The sequence below is a fragment of the Vombatus ursinus genome, unplaced genomic scaffold (assembly GCF_900497805.2).
Source record: "Vombatus ursinus unplaced genomic scaffold, bare-nosed wombat genome assembly UNPS02014810.1, whole genome shotgun sequence".
NCBI lineage: Eukaryota > Metazoa > Chordata > Mammalia > Diprotodontia > Vombatidae > Vombatus > Vombatus ursinus.
Window position 1 is genome coordinate 31,484,349 of NW_020954588.1, and position 21,889 is coordinate 31,506,237.

The 21,889-nt window shown below is 39.0% G+C and overlaps 1 protein-coding gene across 1 annotated transcript in view; it reads right to left on the reverse strand.

Annotated features, from left to right (window-relative positions):
- Positions 1–21,889, reverse strand: part of LOC114053209 (EGF-like and EMI domain-containing protein 1) — a 726,964-nt gene that overhangs the window by 214,963 nt on the left and 490,112 nt on the right. The window lies entirely within an intron of this gene.

Consider the following 21,889-nt stretch of genomic DNA (forward strand, 5'->3'; position numbering starts at 1 on the left):
TAAATCACCAAACATTTACTAAGCACCCATGACACTGAGAATAGTGTCATATAGTAATAAGTTGCCTGACTTGGAGTCAGGAAGATCTGTATTTGAATCTCACCTCAAACAATCAGTAGTCTTGTGACCCTGGAAAGGTCACTTAACTTCTTTAGGGCTCAAGTTCCTCATGTGTGAAATGAAGAGGGTGGTCTCATGTCTAAGGTCTATGATCCTATGTGGCAGGTACTTTGCTAATAGCTCCAGTGACCTTCATTTTAGTTTGGGAATCCATATTAGTTTCTACTTCTCTTGTGACTCTTTCCCCTGGCCTCCATAAAGAGGTTGCAATCTCAAGTTTGAGAAGCATTTGGGATTAGCATTACTTCCAACACCTTTGGGAATAAATAGAAATATGGATTTCTACATATGAATAATATTATAATGTGACCAAAAGAAGCATGGACTGGAAGCCAGGAGACTGGGTTGTATTCTTGGAATTGCCACAGATTAGCTGTGTTACTTTGGGCCAAGCATCTCCAAACTCTCACTGTCTTCAATAGTAAAATCTGAGCTACCCTGAAGCAATGTGCTGTCTGCCTCGCAGAAAATGGGGTTGCCCCTCACTAGAGGCCTTTGAGCAAAGACTATGTGAGTATGGTAAGGGATTCTTTTTCAGAGTTGGTTAACCATAGGTACCCAAAATGGGCAATATCATACCCTGGGGGTGGCGCTGGAATGATCCAGGGAGGTGGTATTAGCCTTGGGTGCAACTGGGGGGGCATTGAATAAAAATAAGAGGGTGGTGGAAGCATAAGGAAAGAAGAGAAGATAAAAAAATTGAAAACCATTTGTACATGTTTTATCTGTTGTGTAACAGAGTTACAGTTGTAGTGATTACATTATTTTCCAAATAAACACACAACATACAAACTATAACCAATCACTGGTGAAGTCCACTGATAGGTCTTAAGAAGTAAGTGTTGGCAGGCAAGCATATTTTGCATTGTTGGGAAGTCCAACACACATCAGCAGGATATGTGCATGTAATAACTTATTTACAATATGATACTATACAGTTACATGATGCACTATTTCATCGTCAAAATTTCAATTCAGGAACCTCCCTCCCCACATTTAAGATGCATCATTTCAAAAAAATATTTTTTGAAATGATGCAAATTTTAAAAAAACACTAAAGGGTTAAAGAAAGTAGATTTCCAGGAGGGTGCTGAGTAATTTTTTTTAAAGAGGCAATAGGCTAAATAAGTTTGGGAACCTCTGGTTTAGACCGTAAGATTTCTGAGGTTCTTTCTAGCTCTTAAATTTTGTGATTCAATTCAACCACTTATTCAACAAAAATAATTTTTAAAATCTTTATTGAGTAGAGTGCTGAACTGTGTGCGGGAAGATAAAACAACCTCAGCAAAGACCCCCTGTTCTAACTGATGGGCTTTTTTGTCTGTCCTTATTCTACTTCCTGCTGATAGACTGCTAGGTGGGTGCCTGGGAAAGGAGGAGGCAGTTTGAGGATCAAGCAATGCTCAGGGAGTCTCTAGTAAGAACACATGCCTGCTTCTGCCCTCCATGCCCAGCCCAGCCCCCCTCCCCCCGCCCCCAACTGCTGTATATTGACTTTCTGTATATTTTATATTGACTCATCTGTCTTGTTGGTGTTTGTACTCCCAATACCTAACATTGTGCTTGGCACATGGTGAGCACTTGCTGGGGGATAAATGTACACATCTCCTCCCCCTATAGAATGAAGCTCTTTGTGGAAAGACTTTCACTCATGCCCTTGTATGCTCAGTACCTAACATAACAGTGGGCACGTTGCAGATTCAAGCAACTGTCTGCAAGAGGCCTTTGCCAGTCTTTGCCAGTCTTTGCCCCTTGCCCTCCCCTACTACAATCCCTTTAAGATCACCTCCTATTTATGCAATGCATATATCTTGTATGGATACAGCGGTTTTTAGGCTCTCTTCCCCCCTTCCCCCTTAGCATATGGGCTCTTTGGGGACAGGGACTTTGTTTATACTTTTCTTTATGTCTGCAGTGCTTAGCATAGTACCCGGTATGTAGCAAACATTTAATAAATGCTTGTTAATGATAATGACAGTGATGATGAAGGGAAGAAAACATTTGTTGAGTCCTTGCTATGTTATAAGCACCGTACTAGGTGGTACAGTGGATAGGGTGCTGCACCTGGTGTCAGGAAGACTCATTTTCCTGAGTTCAAATTTACCCTCAGACACTGATTAGCTGTGTGACCCTGAACAAGTCACTTAACCTTGTTTGCTCAGTTTCTTCATCTGTAAAATGAGCTGGAGAAGGAAATGGCAAACCTTTCTGGTATCTTTGCCAAGAAAACCCCAAATGGGGTCCCAAAGAGTCAGACATGACTAATCCACTAAAAACAAAAGCTTTGTTCAACTGAATTATCCAGAAAATTTTTCTAATTCTCTTTTTTAGGCTTTCATAAACAGCTTGGTTAACGTAGACACAGTAGGCATTCCCAGTACTACGACATAGCTCGTGCCCAGATGAAATGACACCTTGGAATTATATGAGCCCCAGGGGGCATCAGACACAACTGAAGCAATTACAAAAAAGGGCATTGGCCTCTTCTGGACTTTCTTTTCTCCAAGAAACTGGCTTCATGTGAAAAGCGTTTGTCCACCTCTTTTCTTATTTAGGAATGTTAACAATAAAATATGGAATGAATTTGAAGAAATATGGGTCTATAAGAGAAAGGTGTTACAAAGAGATTTCCTTCCTTCTTTTCTTCCTTCCTTCCTTCTTTTCTTCCTACCTTCTTTCCTTCCTTCCCTCCTTCTTCTCTCTTCCTTCCTTCTTTCCTTCTTTCCCTTTTCTCTTTCCTTCCTTTTTAAAGGATATACCTGTGTTGGATGGTTTTTTCTCTTTTCCTCCCCCTTTTTTTCGAGAATGACAGACTTTTTAGACATGGCAGTTCAGAAGAAGAGCGAAGCACGAATTAATGGCAACGCCTGAGGAGTTCTGAGAACAAGCAGACCACCGGACCTCATTTAGAATCCTCCTTTACCATCTATTAAGAAGTGAGCATAGCAGATCTGGCCATGGGGGAGATTTTTTGATTCTCAATTCCTCTGAACCTTGTCAGTGTTTAATCAATAGCTAGTCAGGGCATCATTGAACATGTGCTCTCAGTTCAAGGTCCCCTGATCAGGATGGTTGAGTGAATTGTATGATTTTCTTGCCAAGTGTAGAAAGGCTTTCTGTATGTCAGGTAGCTGACTTGAAAGAGGGACAATTTAAAGTGATATTGCATTAAGTGAACCTAGTTATACAGGAGATCTCAGAACATCTATGATGACTAGAATTCATTGATTTCACCTCCAGTGCAGTGGGATGGGGAGGGGGGGGCAGATAGGAATCTCACAGGATCTCAGGTGTGGTAGCTGTTGGGGTGGGGTTAGGGAATAGAGGAAGGGGTTGGAACACAAAAGGAGATTAGTAAGGAAATGAGACATGAGGGAAGGCTTTCCTTCCACATTTTAATTTAACACATTAACTATTTCATATAATGTTCACATACTGTCCCTTGTGCTTGAAATGCACTCCCAGCCTGCCTTTACCTCCTAGAGTCCTTTTTTTTTTCCTTTGAGATTCAGCTTGTTACCTTCTCCATGAACACTTTCTGGACTCCCATCACTGCTAATGCCCTTTCCACCAAACTTTTACCTTTTATGTATTTTGAACCTATTTTCAAAATGTACTTACTTTTTGCAAAGTTGTCTTCCCTAAAATAATGTAAGTTCCTTGAGGGTAGAGACTGCTTCCTTTTTATTTCGGTCTCCTACTATTCTACCCAGCATCTGCACACAGTTGGCCTTTAAGAAATGCTTTGCTTTTATACCTTTCATATCACAAGCTTAATCAACTAAAGTCTATTTTGACATTCAGAATAGGAATATCTTTTGGTTTTTTGTTTCCTGTTCGATTACATTTTGTTTTTCTGACACATGTGATGTGGCACCTGGGAAAATATCTGCCAACTACCTGCAAGCAGCAAGTGAAAAAAAATGGCCTGTGCCTGAAACCACTTATTGACACAGAAGCCATGGTGAGAAATCACAGAAAGATCATGGCTCTCTGTTGTTGTTGTTGTTGTTGTTTTACAAAATGAGGCTTGAGATTAAACTATTTTTTTAAAAAAAAAAGGATTAAAAAAAGAGTAACTCCTAGCAGTGGAATCAGTCTATTTTACTGACAGAAAGCAAAACCAACAGATATGCTATGTGTAAAAATAAATTTGCATTTTTGCTGACATCTGGGGGGGAGAAAACCTGAAATCCGGGGGAAATGCTAAAATCTAGAAAAAAATGCTGAAATCTAGGATTTCTCTTTTTCATACAGGAAATGTAGAAAATGGAAACAGAAAACAAACTATTCCATCTCATTGCAATTATTAATAGTTCTAGTCATAAATCGCATTTAATTTTGGGGGAAGATGAGTCTCAGCATTAAGCTCCGTGTTAAGGTGGTCATTGAGACATTTTCTGTGTTATTGGTTCACAATATATGAGACCCTCTTAACCAAAAAAGTTATATTATCCCTTACTAAATATTTAATAATAATGTCATATGCAGGGGCAGCTAGGTGGCACAGTGGATAGAGCACCAGCCCTAAAGTCAGGAGGATCTGAGTTCAAATCTGGCCTCAGACCAAACACTTGACGTGTACTAGCTATGTGACCTTGGGCAAGTCACTTAACCCTTACCAAAAAAAAATAATGTCATACGCAATCCCTATTTTAAAATATGCTAAACAATGTTGTTTCAGGACTCATTTCTTTTCAATATTAGTTCAATAACCCAGTACAATTTATTAGGATAACTTCATAGTAGTGTGTAAGCTGAAATGCTTAATAAGTATTTGTCTTTCTTGGTTAGCTATTGCTAGAACGATTCTTCATTGAATCACAAGAGAAGTCATTGATTTTGGTAGGCTGGCCCCAACAGGAAAAGGTCCATCTTAACTGACTTGTTAAGACAAAATTTATACAAATCCAGAATGATGAATTTAATACTTTTAAAGGAGTGACATACAATTAAAACAATTCAAGCTCAACCTATTTAAGTTAATAATTTATGCGAAAATAGGATAAAGTCAAAACAAAGGAAAGAAGTTGCAAAATAAGTTGTGGTACGTGAGTGTAATTCCACATTACTGTGACATGAGAAACAATGAATATGACGAATACAGAGAAGCACAAGAAGACTCGTATGAACTGATGCAAAAAAAAGTAAGCATCACTGTGAAAACAAGGTGCATAATTATCATAGCAATGTAAGTGTGAAAAACAAGACAATCAAAAGAGAATCCTGTGAAATCATCCTGACTATGCTTGTCCCCAAAGAAAAGATATGAGAAGATACATCTTCCTTTCCTTCTTTAAAGAGGTGTGGGGGGATTATGGTTATAGGTGTGGAAATATACACACACACTATATATACATATATACAGATATGGAGGATGATGATTTTGGAACTATCTATATACATAAATATATAATCAGACATATTATGTTTTATAGTTTTGCTCATTTCTTTTTGTTCTTTTTTTTATAAGGGATGATGCTCTGAGAGGGAGAGGAAGAAGTATTATATTGGGAAATGTAGGTGATATAAAAGATCAGTAATTTATATAATGGCTTGGTCTTCTGAGAATCAATGTTGGAACATATATACCTCCTTCCTCTTGGTTGAGAAGTGGAGAAGAGGGAGAACTACATATAGCTCTGAGAAGTGTACATTGTCAGGCAGCCATTTTGTTGACTGTTTTTGCTTATTTTATATTATTACAAAGGTTTTAATTTGGTGGAGTATATAGGTAAATGACCAGAGTATTAAAACAAAAAGCATAATTCATATTTGGATAAAAATGATATGACCTTTCTTAAAATTAGACACTAACAGAGCCATATAATAGGTTTGGTATGGTTGTTTTTGAAATGAGAAAGGTGGACAGTCGATTTCCTCTTATATCCAATAATGTCAGCTGTGGGTATTTCTTCCAAGTCATGATGTCATGATGCTTTGTAGGCTTAACTAAAACCTAGTTTGGAAAGTATGAAGAGTCAGTGTTCCATATTAGGAAAAATGCCCAACTATAGGCAACAAAAGTAGTCTCTAGGAGCCCAAGTTGATGCCGGTGGTACCTGGCTTGTGTCTGGGAGATGACACAAGTTTAACTTTTATACTTGAGTGGAAAGAGACTAAGAGCCAGAGTTAGGTGCCTTGGCCTTTACTATTGGCCCCATCTCTTACCAGCTGTGTAACCATGGACAAGTCACTTCACCTGTCTAAACCCCTCTTTCCTCATCTATTTAATGAGTACAGTGGTTGCCCTGTCTGACTTCACAAGGTGTTAGGAAGAAATGAGGTCTATTACTCAGCTTCCTCAATGGAATTGTCTCCCCTGCATCTGCATAGTAATCTCCAGGATATATAAATGTATGTATAATTTTTTTTTTTTGGCAAGGCAGTTGGGGTTAAGTGACTTGCCCAGGGTCACACAGCTAGTAAGTATCAAGTATCTGGTCTGAGTCCAGATTTGAACTCAGGTCCTCCTGACTTCAGGGCTGGTGCTCTATCCACTGTGCCACCTAGCTGCCCCTCCAGGATATATTTTTAATCAACTATATAGAAACTCAGCAGCATAGTCAGTCTGGATTATAAAGTGAACTGGGGTCTTGAACTTTTTAGAATCTCATTTGAAGCATCCAGTGTTTGAGTGGTAATCTCATGGATGTGTTAATGATTAATTCAACTCAATTCTCCAAGTCCTACCCCGGAGCCAATGAGAGTTTTGGAAAACAGGGAACATGAGCTTGGTTGTGTTGAAATCTCTGAGAATCACTGATTTGTCTTTGGATCACTAATGTAGGATAAGAAGGAATTCTCCAGAGGATCATAGAAGCTGAGATCTTTGAGCCATGAGGGATTTAGAGGTAATAAGACCAAAGGATTTTAGATGGAGAGTCAGAAGAGAATAAAGAGGTTATCTAGTCTGCTACTTCTCTTATTTTATAGAAGAGCAATTTGGAACCAGAGAGGATAAATGCCTGGTCCAACAACACACGGGTAGGATGTAAGAAATAAAGCTGAGGTTTGAACTCAATTCCTCTAAGTCCAGATCTAACCTTCTGCTTCAATTGGCCTATCAGGATGGGCAAGTCATTTTCTTTCTCTTGGTCTCAGTTTCTTCATCAGTAAAATGAAGAGGTTGGATTGGCTTCTGAGGACCCTTCTAGCTCTCAATATATGTCAGTCCCCACAGATCAGTGAGTACCCATGCCACGAGAGCTGTCTAAAATTGGATCAGATGGCCTGTAGATGAGAGCCTTATCCTGGTTTTGCTGTTTTGTGGACATGACTATGTGGTCTGCATCCTGAAATGGTGTTCGTAGTTTCCTAGTCCAAATTCCACATCCTTCCCATTTTCCTTTTCCCATGCTGGATCTGTAATCCAACTTAAGACTGTACATTGGATTCTCCTTCATCCTGGACCTCCTTGAACATAATTCACCAAAGAAGACTGACTGTTTTGCTTATTTATCCTTTGATACACCTTTGTGCCTTTTCTGGAATCCTGGAATCAGATGTGTTTCAACCATAGGGCTCACAGTAAGTTCGCTTGGTTTACAGCCCAGGCTATAAACAGTGACTTCTCACCCATCATCTCAGTCCTAAGTGATGTTTTCATGACCTTCCCATCATTCACTAGTTACTTTTTATTTGCTCTGTCTCTTACGTTGGAATGTTTCCCACAGCCCACTACCAATAGCTACATTTCATTGCCATGCATCTACTTTTCTAGAGGATTACTAGAAAAGCCAACTGGGTGAACCTGATTCTAGATATGCAGTAGAAGATATTGGTCAGTGAAGCATTCAACATGCTTTAAACAAAGAGCCAAAACTCCAAAGATGAATCCATGGAGATGTGGTGTAGGGGAATGATGACTTGACCTTGGTACCAGAATACCAGTGTTTGAGCCCTAACACTTCCTAGCTGCATTTCCCCTCCCCAGAAAAATTACTTAACGTCCAACTTCAGTTTCTTCATCTATAAAATGGGAATAACTTTTTTTACTAAGTTCCTTTACTGATTTATTAGAAAGTGCTTTTACAAGTTTAGAGGACTCTAGGAATCTGGGTTATGATGATGATGCACTAATTGGCTTCAGGTCAAAGAATAAAAAAATGGTTCAAAAGATTAACCTGCATGCTTTCTGCTTATAGAGAAGATGGGGAGACACAGCCTAAAGGATAACGTAATGAGATTGATTCAGAACTGGCTGAATGGCTAGAGTCAAAGTGGAGCTATTAAGAGTTCCATGGCATCCTGGAAGGGATTCGGGATGTTGTGATGGAGTGAATGCTTGCTGTGGAATCAGTGGTACTGGATTCAAATCCCACATGTTATGCTTACTCCCTTTAAGATTTGGAACAAGTCACTTAACATCCCTGGGCCTCAGTTTCCTCATAAGTCAAAGGAGGATGTTGGACTACATGGCAAATGAAGTTACTTCCAACTCTAGACCTAGGAATCTAGGAGTCTGCCAGTCAACTTGCCCAGAGATCTCTGCTTGGCCTCGTCCTTCTTAATACTTTTATCAGTGACTTGAATTAAGGTATGGAGGGTGTCCCCATCAAATCTGGAAATGCTACAAGTCTAGGAGAGTTTGCTAACACATTCAGTGATGTGATAAAGATGGGCGAAAGTTTTGACAGGCTAGAAATTGAGCTGAATCAAATATACTGAAATTTAATAGGGATAAGTGGAAAGCCTTATAGTTGTTCAGTCATGTCTGACTCTGTGACCCCATATGGGGTTTTCTTGGCAAAGATACTGGAGTGGTTTGCCATTTTCTTTTCCAATAGATTAAGGCAAATAGAGGTTAAAATGACCTGCCCAGGGTTACACAGCTAGTGAGTAGATGAGGCTGCATTTGAACTCAGGTCTTCCTGACTCCAGGCCCAGCACTGCATTCACTGAGTCATCTAGCTTCCTCTGGAAAAGCTTTACACTAGGGCTCAATAATGATTTCACAAGTACAAGATCAGAGAGGCATGGTTAGAGAGCAGTTTGTTTAGAAAAGATATGGGGGTTTTAGTGGGCAGTGAGCTTGATATGAGTTGAAAGTATGATATGGCAGCCATAAATAAAATGAGCGCCATCTTGGTATTTGTTGAGAGTCTTTCCTTCCAGGAATGATCAGGTGATTGGTCTGTTAAGCTCCATTCTGCTTAGCTCAAAGTAGAACATTTTATTCAGTTTTGTGTAACACATCTCTAGGAAGAATATCAGTAAGCTAGGGGACATCTGGAAGAAGGCAGCCAGGACGGAGGAAGACCTCAAGTTCATAAGCAGAGCTGTGCAAGGAACCATTGTGCCCTGGGCAAGTTTTATGAAGTGGACAAGAGGTTTGCAGTATCCTTTCCTATGCTGGGGTTGGGGGATGGCAAGATGGTGCTGGGAGGTTCCCTCAGGCACCATCTGGCAGCTTCTGATTTTAACATTCTTCTTGATAACTAGGTATAAAGCTGTGTTGTTTCTAAGATGCTAATGGATTTTAAGTGCTGTAAATCGGCATCCTATACAATTGGCATGCTGGGACAAACTGCTAGTCACCTTGCCACTTCTTCAGCCCAGGAGGATTATTTGAAAGAATTGGGATGTTCAGGCTGGAGAAGAAAGGGCTTTCTGAGGACAAGGTAGCTATCTTTAAGTATTAGAAAGACTTCTAGGGGGAGCTGGGTGTCACAGTGGGTAGAGTACCAGTCCTGGAGTCAGAAGGATCTGAGTTCAAATCCAGCCTTAGATACATGACACTTACAAGCTGTGTGACCCTGGGCAAGTCACTTAACCCCCTCGCCAGAAAAAAAATTACTAAAAAAAAAAGACTTTTAAAAGGAAGAGAGTGAGTCTTCTTATTTTTGCCTGCAAAGAATGAAAGTAGGTTTGACATTCAAAGACTCAATTTAGGCTTGTGCTGAGGAAAAACGGCCTCCTAATAATTTACTATACAAAAGTAGAATGAATTGCCTGGGGAGACAATGGGTCACCCCTCACTGGAGTCTTCAAACAACGGCTGGATGACTACTTGGTCAATTAGTGTTGTAGTACGAATTCATGTTTAGGTATAGACTGAAGTATATGGCAGAGGGACTATCCATGGAGTTAGGAGGTTGTGGTTCAGTCATTTTTCAGTCATGTCTTACTCTTCATGACTCCATTTGGAGTTTTCTTGGCAAAGATATTGGAGTAGTTGTTGCCATTTTCTTCTCCAGCTTATTTTATAGATGAGGACACTGAGGCAAACATGGTGAAGTGACTTGCCCGGGATCATGTGGCTAGTAAGTGTCTGAGGTCAGATTTGAACTCAGGTCTTCCTGAGTCTAGGCCTGGCACTCTATCCACTGTGCCATCTAGCTGCCCCAGTGAGGAGGACCTGAGTTCCAATTCTACCTCAGCTACTACCTTTATAACTCTGGGAAAGTCACTTATAAAGTCTTTCAACCTCAGTTTTCTCATCCGTAAAATGGGAGTGATAATGGCAGCTACCTCACTGGGTCAAATGAGATAACATATGGAAAGAGATTTTTGACTCATCACAAGCTGTGTAAATGCTAGCTTATACCTACTGTAATCCCTCCCAACTTGGAAATTCAGTGATTATGTTTCTGGGTTAAAAAAAAAAAGTCATCCTTCACCTTCCACTTTTTGTTTATCAGCTAGAAAATTTAGCCAGAATGTTCTGTACTTTTGTAGTAGTAATGTACTTAAATTGGTCTCTTAAACCTCTTTTTTTTTCCCTCTCCTGCTCCTTTTGGCTCCTGGACCCACTTCTATTTTATGCTTAAATGCCTTATTATACTTGGCACTTTATAGAAATCTCTAAGCCGCTTCAAACTCTTTTGGAAATGGGTGGGATATAAATCTTAAATTTAATAACAATATAAATGAATGAGAAGAACTTAGCATACAGTTAGAATGACTCTTTCTTCCTTAAAACCAGGGCTTTTTTTTGCAGGATTGAAAAAGGTAAAAATGTTTCAGCATTCGCTGAAACTGCAAACTGAACTACAAACACACATTAAGATCCAAACTTGTGTAAGGGGAAAAAAGTCTTGCTTTTCTGATGTGTAGTCTTGAAGTTTGTATTAAAAGAATTGTCAGGAGGGAGGGAGGGATAGAATTTAGAACTCAAAACTTAAAATAAAAATGTTAAATAAAATTTTAAAAAAAAGAATTGTCTTTCTATTTGAAGAACCAGGAAGGGGAAAAGAAGGAAGAAATAGCTGAATGGAGATGGTGAGAAGGGGAAGGCTAGACAAATGTGTCCTAATTTATCATCTTGCCCTGGGGCAGACTCTGCAGAAATGCAGAAGGAAATATATGCTTTTAGGGAGAAAATGGGGGGAAACACTCGTTTTGTGACAATTCTTGAAATATTTCTAAAAATTCCCAACCAGAGATAACCGGCCAGGTGAAAATAATCTGATCACCAAAGTCAAAGAATAGTTATTGTAGTTCACCTCCCATAATTTAAATTAGTCCCAGGAATAGAGCCAAGCCTGAGAGTGGGTGTCCAGTAGGGGAAAGGAAATTCTGAGTTTTTTAGTGTATGCCCTTTATAGGCTAATGATGTCCTATACCTATCCAAAGATACCAATGAAATCATAGATCTCTCTCTCTATCTCTCTCTCAGATACATACATATATATATATATATATATATAATGTATATATATATAATACATCTTGAATCCATACATGCATGATTATATGTATATGTACATATGTATATACATTATATATATGGAGAGAGAGAGAGAGAGAGAGATGAATATCTATGATTTCATTGTTATTGTGAACTCTAACCAAAGAAACCCCTTTCTCAGTAAAGATAGACAATGCTGGCAAATTACAAGTTTGGAAAGTAGCCCTGGGCAGGGGAGAGGAGGGCACTGAAAGGTGAGAAGTGAGAGCTGAGAAGACCCAGGATCACACAGTCATCATTTGTCAGAAGGGGACTTAAATTTCAGTCCGAGATTCCAAGACTGGCTCTCTGTCCATTATCCCATCTAATTCTCCATTCAAAAACATATTCAATTCAATAATACTTCTTAATATTACTACTTTATGAAAGGCATTGTATTAGGCCTTAAGGCTACAAAGAAACAGAAAATCATGATCTGCTCAAAGTATTTTACTGCAGGAGGGGCAGTGATATAGTGTGCAGTTGCTGTTCAGTTGTTTTTAAGTCCGGTCCAACTCCTTGCAACCCCATTTGGGGTTTTTTTGGCAGAGATACTGAAGTAGTTTGTCGTTCCCTTCTCCAGCTTATTTTACAGATGAGGAAACTGAGGCAAACAGGGTTAAGTGACTTGCCCCGAAGCTAGTAAGTGTCTGAGGCCAGATTTAAACTCAGGAAGATGAGTCTTCCCTACTCCAGGCCCAGAACTCTATCCACTGTGCCATCTAACTGCCCCTTAGTGGTTTATAGTATGTACACAAATAATAAAAATACAAAAATATATACAAAGTATCACATTGTAATTTCTTTAAAATAGAGTTTACGTATCTTTTTCATTTTTACAAAGCCTACATTTTCCCCTGCATTCTTTCCCCTTCCCCTCCCAGGGAACTATTCTTTATAAAAGAAGATTTTTTTTTTTTTACAAGGGGAAAAAGGGAAAAAAAAATAAAAAGCAAAACATCAAAAACGAATCAACATACAGAAAAAAAAAGATCTGATCTTAAATGTAATATCCCTCATCCGTGGATCCCCACCTCTTCAAAAGAAGGAAGAGGGAGATTCTATCTCATCTCTTCCTTGGGATCAAGCTCAGTCTTCACAATTTTACGTCTGTTTCCATTGTTTGGTGGTTTCTCTTTCCATTTACAATGTTCTAGTTGACTGATGTAATTTCAAGAGGGAGAAAGTGATAATGAATGAATGAATGAATGAAAGCATTTTTCAAAATATCATTTTAATTCATTCATTCCTGATGGCAGTAGAGAGTTTAATCATATTTAACAGATCCTTTTAAATTTAATTCATTCATTCATATTCATTTAATCACTCTTTAGCACTCTCTCTCATTTTGTTTCGTTTATTGTCAACAAGTACAAAAAGCAAAATAATGCCTGCCCTCAGTGTGCTAATATTCTCTTGTGTGAGAGGAGTACAACATGTGCACAAGTTATACAAAATATACACAAAGTAACCTGCAAGAAAATTTCAAGAGGGAAAGAGTGCTCATAATTAGGTGCGGGTGAAGGAGGGGAATTAGGACTTGTGTAGGAGGAGGAGGAGGAGGCATCTGCCAGATCCCTTTGAAGGTATCAAGAAATGGTATCAGGAAGAGGTGAAGAGGGCTGCATATTATCTCTCCTGTCTCTCTCCTATAGTCAATATCATTTTAAGCAGAAGCCTGCCCTCTATTTCTATAGCCCATCATCTCCCATTTGCTGGGCTTCTTACAGAATGAATAGCTGCTGTTGGTGAGAAAACTAAGCCAAGGGTAAAAAGAATATAGGATTTGGGGCTCGCAAGGCACCTTAGAGGTCATTTATCCATTTTACAGCAACTGACACCTAATGATTTGTCCAAGGGTACATGGAGAATAGGGACACTAGGCAGATAGAGTGGATAGAGAGCCAGGACAGGAGTCAGGAAGACCTGAGTTCAAAATCGGCTACAGACACTTACTAGCTGTGTGACCCTGGGCAAGTCACATAACCCTGTTTGTCTCAGTTTCCTCATCTGTAAGATGAAATGGAGGAGGAAATGGTGAACCACTCCAGTATCTTTGCCAAGACAATCCCCAATGGGCTCACAAAGAATTGGACACAACCAAACAACAACAAAAACACAGGGAATATGTCAAACCAATGTCTTCTAACAACAAATCCAGTGTTCTTTTCTACTGTACTACTATCTCCAGAGGAAGCCGTTGTTCTACTGCCTGTGAGCATGAAAACACCTAGAAAAAGAAAGAAAAAAAGTAAATAAAAATATTTAGAGCTAACAATGGGCCCCTAACTTTCTCTTTCTCCGGATCTTAAAGTGTATGATGGAAATCTATTTTCTGATATACTAAAAACTGGACTAAAGAAAATCCTAGGAGGAACTCTCAAGGGAAGTCTCCTGAACCAACAGAGATGAGGTCATTTCAATCTCACCTTCTGTGATACTATGAATGCCAGAAAAAAAAAATGAAGCTTCCTAAAGACTTTTCTGAAACGATTTTACCGGCAGCTACTTGGAAAGGTTGCCTAATGACTCATTGGGGTTAATTCTCTATGGGCTGGATGAAAACTGGGAAGCTGCTGGATTTTTCAAGGAGAAGTTTCTGAAATTTCACTTTTAGGATTGCCACAATGTAACTTTAACACTCCACCCAAAGTCATTTAATATTAGGATACTGATGAGTTTCATAATAAGTGGCGCCATCGGTCTGTTAACTAAACGGTTTCTTTCTTTCTTTTTTAAAAATAACCTGCTCTGGCTGTTCTGAAGACATCAGCTGTCATCTGAAAAGGATGCTGCCTCTAATTCAGCTGCATAAATAATGCAAGTTATTGAAAGGAAGTTACAGTGGAGATCTTTAACCTCTTTTATATCCAATTTGGTTGGGACTTCTCCATTTCCCTGGACAGACTCTCCCTTTACCCTGACCAAATCACTTAGGCATCTCTGATCAAGAAATTGAGGTCATTAATTCCTTACATATATGTCTTTAGCTCATATCCTGACAATTATAAAAATGATATTTTTCCTTCCTTAAAAAAAAAGAAAAAGAATCATTCCATATATTTTGAAATGTAGCACTCCCAGAAATCTGCTTTTAGGAAGTTCACTGAAATTCTTCTAGTTTATCAAGGACCTCACCAAGTTAATCAGGCTTACAAGCTGTCCTCCTCTCACATCCCTCTGTGACTACCTGGCTTCTCCTTTTTAGTAATTAAAGTATGAACTTTGACTGACATACTATACATTTAATCACATAGAAATCCTGTAGATTTAACCGCATGGGTTATGGCTTCAGAATCTTTTTTTCCCTTTTCTAATTTAGCAAGAATCAAATGGGCCACTGAACAAAACCATATCCTATATGTTTCCGAGCCACTGAAAATGAAGAATTCTAGAATTTTTGAAATTAAAATAATTAAAAGGCTGTTCATCAGAGTCTTTACTTTGTGGATGGCCATCATTATGCTTTAATACAGACGTTAATAAAAATACGTGCTCCAGGCATGAAAGGTAGGTAAAAAAAAAAACTGTTTAAGCATTAAAACCTTCTGTCATTTAATTATTCTAGCCCTCAGGGAAGGCCAAGCTCAGCAAATATATCAAGCAAAGGACATGATTATGAATGGAGATTTGGAGCTGAACACATGTCTTACAAGGTTATTATTACAAATGGAAGTGAGAGAAAGGAGGTTTTGGGAATCATAGTAAGTTATAACTAAAACTTAGGAGTTCTAGGAGATATATTGTGTACCTAACTTTTCAGGTGCATTAGCCACTTTGTTTCCCTTTGCTGTAAAGGTTTCCATAATAACAAGGGATACTTGTGTGGTACTGTCAGTTGCTCCCGTCCATAGCCCCAATAGTTCTAATGTAAGAAGAAAGAGTCACTTTAGCAGGGTCATGATAGTTCTCTTCAAGTATTTGAAGGGCTGTCATATGGAAGAGGATGGAGATTTGTTCTACTTGGCCCTAAAGGGCAGAAGAGGAGAAATGGGTGGCACTTGCAGAGTGCAATTTAAACTTAATATAAAGAAAAACATCCTAACCATTGGAGCTGTCCAAAAGTGATGTGGGATGCTGCGGGTTGTAATGAGTTAGCCTCAGTGGCTATTGGAGCAAGAATTGGATGACCCTTTTTGGAGTCTATTCCAGAAAGTATGGATTGGGCTATATGGGCACTGAGGTTCTTTCTAACTCTGAAATCCTATGATTTTGTGATCATTTATGGCATAAAGAAATATATTTTATGTCTACAAAAGTTATTTCTCAAAAAAAAAAAGAATAACTGATCATTGTAGAATAATCCAACTCTTGGTATTTTCATAGCAGAGAATAACAGCAAGAGTTCTAGTCCTGGAAAGAAGGTGATTCTGCACCTTCAACCCCATGATTTCATTCTTTAGAAAAGTTCAGTGGGAAAACATGATGAAAAAGAGTGCGGTGGAATGAACTCCTTGCTCTCTGGGCTTAGAAGATCTGCTTTTGCATCCTAACTCCGACATTTAATTGTGGAGTGATGTCAGACCAGACGCTTAATCTTCCTGAGATTTAATTTCCTCAACAATTGAAGGAATATAAAAATGTGTCCCCCTCACAGGGTTGTTGAGAGAGAAAAGGATATATAAATGTAAGACATTCGTATTGATTAGAAGAAATTGTTAATGATGTCTAGATTAGAAACCTCTGAATTTTTTTTTGCAATGTAAAGAGAATGTTTTACATTCACATGAAATCTACCAAATCTATGTCATTCTCAATATACTTATAGATTGCATTTATGCTCATTATACCCACAAGATTGGTTAATGTCATTTATTCAATCAACTTATATGTTCATTGTGTTGGGAAATATAGGGGATATAAGAAAGTTGAGAAAAACCTTTGCCACTATACACACACACACACACACACACACACACACGTGTGTATGTGTGTATATATGTACATACATACGTACATACATACATACATACCTACATACATATAGTCCAGGAGGAAAGATAAACCTTGTACGAAAAGAAAAACAGAATGGGTGGTGCATTATAAGTGTCATAAGCTTTATGGGAGTTTAGATAAGGGACAAATCATCTTTTCTGATCACATATCCCTTGAGCACATCCCTTACAATATTTCTCGGGTGGAGAAGAACAGTGAAAATAGATGCTTTGCCCTACTTCTGTCCATTATATGTCTTTCTACTGCTTTTTTCCTATCACAACTTCGGTTCCTTGGAGATTCTGGTTTCTTAAGCTTTGAATAATTGTAACAATATCATTACTTGAAAATTTTTTAAGGTTTCTAAAACTCTTTCCTCACTGACAGCTCAGTGAGGGAGTCAATAATTGGTTTTATTATTCCCATATTATAGATTGAGAAACTAAGGCTTGGACAGACAATAATTTGTCCAGCGTCACAAAACTAGTAAGTGTTGGAGTCAAGTTTAGAACCCAGGTCATTCCTGATTTCTGATTCCAGATACAGTATTCTCGCTGCTATTTCAAACTGATTCTCTATCATATCATGTTTTGAGTGCAAAGAGCACTGGATTTTGCATCAGAAGACCTGAGTTCAAAATCTACCTCTGTCACTTATAATCTGTTTGACCACAGGAAAGTGGCTTTACAGCTCTGGGCCTCAGTTTCCACATCTGTAAAATGAAGCAATTGTATTCAGAACTCTTGAAGTTTTCTTCAGTCTCTGTTATGAAAAGGAAACTTTACTTTCAGGAATTGACCCTGGAAGACAGTAGAATTTAGAGAGTCAGAAGCATAGTTTTACATATGGGTACCATATTTTTTAATGTCTTGTGGAAGATGAAGAATTGTGGGGCACGAGGAGGGTTTATGTTTGCCGTCTTCTCATATGCCAGAAGTGACTAAACTTTCTCTGTTCATGTGACTCAGTAATTTTTTTCACCAGTGCCCACAGGCCAAAAGAAAGCAGTTTTATTTATCATGTAGCTAGGCCCACATAACAAATATTTATGTCCTAACAACTTTATGGCCATTTGAAAAACAATAACTGAACATTGAAAGAAAAATAATATTAAAATTTAATTCTTAAATAACCACAATTACTCGCTAAAGGGATATGTATGCCCATTGGGTACTGTGAAACTTGTCAAACCATGGAATCAGATTGGACACCACCACCCTCATTTCATGTATTATACTGATTTTCATGTGATAACTTGCATTTTTATCACAAACATCCAAATCCCAGTTTCATAAAGATTTGACATCACAAATGAGTAAGTTCAAGAAGTGACTTGAATAGCCAAAAATACAAGTAAACAAAACCATATCTCAAACATTCAGAGAACATCATCAAATAGAATTAACGATTGATGTTGAGATTGTGAACTGACAAACTAGTAATTCCTATAGTGTCATTCAGATGTTGAGTATCACTGCAGCTAGGTGACACAGTAGATAGAGTACTAGGCATGGAGTCAGGGAAACTCATCTTTAGGAGTTCAAAGCTGGCCTCAAACTCTTACTAGCTGTGTGACTCTGGGTAAGTCACTTAATCCTGTTTGCCTCAGTTTCCTTATCTAAAATGAGCTGGAGTGGGAAATGGCAAGCTATTACCTGTCTCTGCCAAGAAAACCTGAAATGGGGGCATGAAGAGTTGGGCACAACTGAAAAATGACTGAACAATGGTCATTGAGATATTGAGTATCACTGTGTTTCCCTTGAAAACGTAAAATATCTTGCATGTGTGCTGTTTGGGAATTGTGCCTATGTACATAGGTACCACATGGAAGAGGGATTCTGCTTTCTCGGCTTGGCTTCAGAGGAATGGACATAACAGCAAAACAAATAGGGTACTTAAATAAGAAATAATCAAAGAATCTCATAGTTGTAAGGGAGGGATTTCAGAGCCCATCTAGTCCAGTCATTTTTACAACGTGGCTGACAAGTGGTCATCCAGTCATCACTTGAAGGCCTCTAGCAAGGTAGAGCCTGAAGTGTCCCAAGGCTGCACATTCCACTTCAGGGTATCTCTAATCATTGGGCTGTTTTCCTTTCCCAAAGCAAATCAGAAGAAACAAAATCTATTCTATATGACATGCTGTCTCAAGAGGACATCTATAAATACTCGGGCACTAACTGACATTAACAAAAGTCTCTCTGGAAGACTAAAGTGTAGACTCAACCATCATCAGCTATCATGATGATAAATACAAGGGAAGATGGATGGCATGAGTAGAGCCACCATTAAAGTCCTAATGCCATGTTTCATCACAGTAGAAAGGGGACATTTGTTCTTATAGGCGGTGCCAGGTGAAGGCACATTCCAATTATGTTGAAAGACTTGGACTGTGGGACCCAAAATAGAATCTACTTCTTTGTTCTAAGTGTCAGTTGTGAGAAACTCTTACCAAGGTTGGGCACATCCCCCTAGTGGTATCAGCTCACTCTAGGTGCATCTGCTAGCAAAGACCATCTGCTAAGGCATAGAGTCAAGGTTTCCCTCGTACCGTGATAAAGCAGGGGGGTAACACTTTTATGAAGGTACTAGTGTTGGTGTTAGTTCAGCACCACTATTGTTATCATCTTGATTACCACTTTTCACATCGGGTATTTAGAATTTTCTTCTGAGAAAATGTGGACCTCTTCTTGAGATAACATCATTGAAAAGATGTATTAGGTGTATTCTACGTGGCCCCAGAGAGAGGACAGAAAAATATAGACATAATGCCTGAGTTTCACAACAATGAGAAATACACAACAACTTTTGAGGAAGTGAATTCCCTGTCACCAGAAGTATACAGTGAGAAGTGGAAGAGGGGATATGTGCATTAGTAAGGAGATTAGACAAATGGCCTCTCATATCTCTTCTAGTATCTACTCAGTATAAATCCCTGGCCTCTTCCACGATTGGGAACAAAAGCTTGACTTTTTGCTCTTATAGCACTTTGTGGAATGATCATCCTGAAAGCTCTTTCTATTCGATTCAACCAGATCACTTTGCCTTTGACCTCGGCATCATGTACTGCCTTGGATACACAAAGGGTCAAGTGAGTCCATTTATATTAATGAGGATTTCCATAATGGCACAAAAACAATAGCAACAAAAGAAGAGGAAGAAAAACCAGGAGGAAGCTTATTGATTTTATCTGATGAATTAAAATTCAAGTAATCTCCAGACTTCCAAAAATGTCTATTATTTTAAAAGGAAATAAGTATTCAGCATCCGATGTTTTCATGGTGCCTTATCAAAAAGATTTGAAATTATCAATGTGGAACAGTGGAAAGAGTGCTGAATTCAGAGTCAGGGAATCTAGATTCAAATCCTGACCTTCCTATATATTTTCCTAGGTGACCTTGGCCAAGTTACTTACCTTTCCCAAACCTCAGTTTCCTTATCTGCAAAATAAGGACACTGTACTAGATAACACTCAAGTCCCTTCTAGCTCTAAATTTATAATGCTCTGAATACAGCGGGCTACTACTTCATATGCCTCTATAAATTTTCTTCAAAACTAGAAGCAGGAATTGACCTAGAACTGGAATGAACTAGCTTCTGTAATTCACTGAATCTGCCCTCCTGGGTCAATCTACAGCATATCACTTGGCACTGTTGGCCTGCAATACTATGAGATGGAGAGAAATCACAAAGCCAGCGTGGGCAAATCGGCAACTGCTGTGGATCAAAAAGGTCAGGGGAAATCCCTGCAGTGAAGGCCGGGAATCCAGACATAGAAGGGGGAAATTCTGTTTGATCAACGTTATATGTCACCCTTTCTCTAAAGCAGTCATCACACCACCCAGCTGGACTAGGTGCACATGGTAATGTATTTATATCAAGGCCATCAAGCATGAGGGCTCATTTCTATTTGTAACTTCACCAGTGAGACCCTGAATAGCACAGGAGAGTTCATTTGTCTCTCAGGATTTCTCTCTGTCTCTGTCTCTCTCTGTCTCTCTCACTTTTCAAACGGGGATTTGGTTGGAGGAGCAGCTCTTTTCTCCCTCAAACCTCCCTCATTTCATCAAAGTGTCCTTGCAAGATGACCAAGGCTATAATTAAGAAGCATCTGGCTAATCCTAATAATATTTCTAAAAGTCTCTTCCTAGCCATTAGAAATCTCTGTGTGAATGGACCAGCTAACATACTCTGATTAAGTACACTTCCAAAGTAGTCATATAGGGCCTGTCGGGGGAATTGAAATGTCACTCTTCTAATACACTTAAGAAAGGAATCTAAAACAACAACTTAAACATGTCTTTCCACCATCTGAACAAGCACAGCCATTTCCCCCCTAATTCCTTCACATATTGTGCATAGGACTTTGTATGACCACAGTAGTACTTGTTCAGTCGTGTCTGACTCTTCGTGACCTCGCTTGGAATTTTCTAGGCAAACACACTGGAGTGGTTTGTCATTTCCTCCGCCAGCTCATTTTACAGATGAGGAAACTGAAGCAAACAGGGTTAAGTGACTTGCCCAGGGTCATGTAGTTAGTGTCTGAGGCTGGATTTGAATTCATGAAGATGAGAAAATCTAATAGCTAGCATTCACCCAATGCTTTAAGTTTTGCAAAGTGCTTTGTGTATGTTATCTAATTTAATCCTTACAAACAACTTTGGAAGGGGGATGTTATCTCCATATACAGGTGAGGAAATGAAGGTTTAAGAGAGGTTAAATGACTTGACCTGGGCTGTGCAGCTCAGATGTGTCTGATACAGGATTTGAAATCAGGTTGTCTGAACTCCAATTCCCTGCCTCACTTAGATTCCTGAAGTAGGAAAAGGCCTCAGCTTCCTCATGCTTTTGGAACTTTAGGGATGAAACTTGTTCTTCAAACATGCCATTCCGTGCTCCATCTCCATACCTTTGAACTGACTGCAATCCAAGCGCGGTGTATTCTGACCACCTCTCGGTTCCCCTTCTTCAAGTCTAATGCAAAGACTACTTTCTTCAGGAGTCCTTTCGGGGTTCCCTCAGCTGCTAGTGCCTTCCCCTCTCAGATTACCTTCCATCTGTTCAGTATACATCTTGTGTGTGTCTAGTTACATTCATGTTGTCTCACCTATTAGAATGTGAATTACTTGAGGACGGAGATTGGGTTTTTTTTGTCTTTCTTTGAAT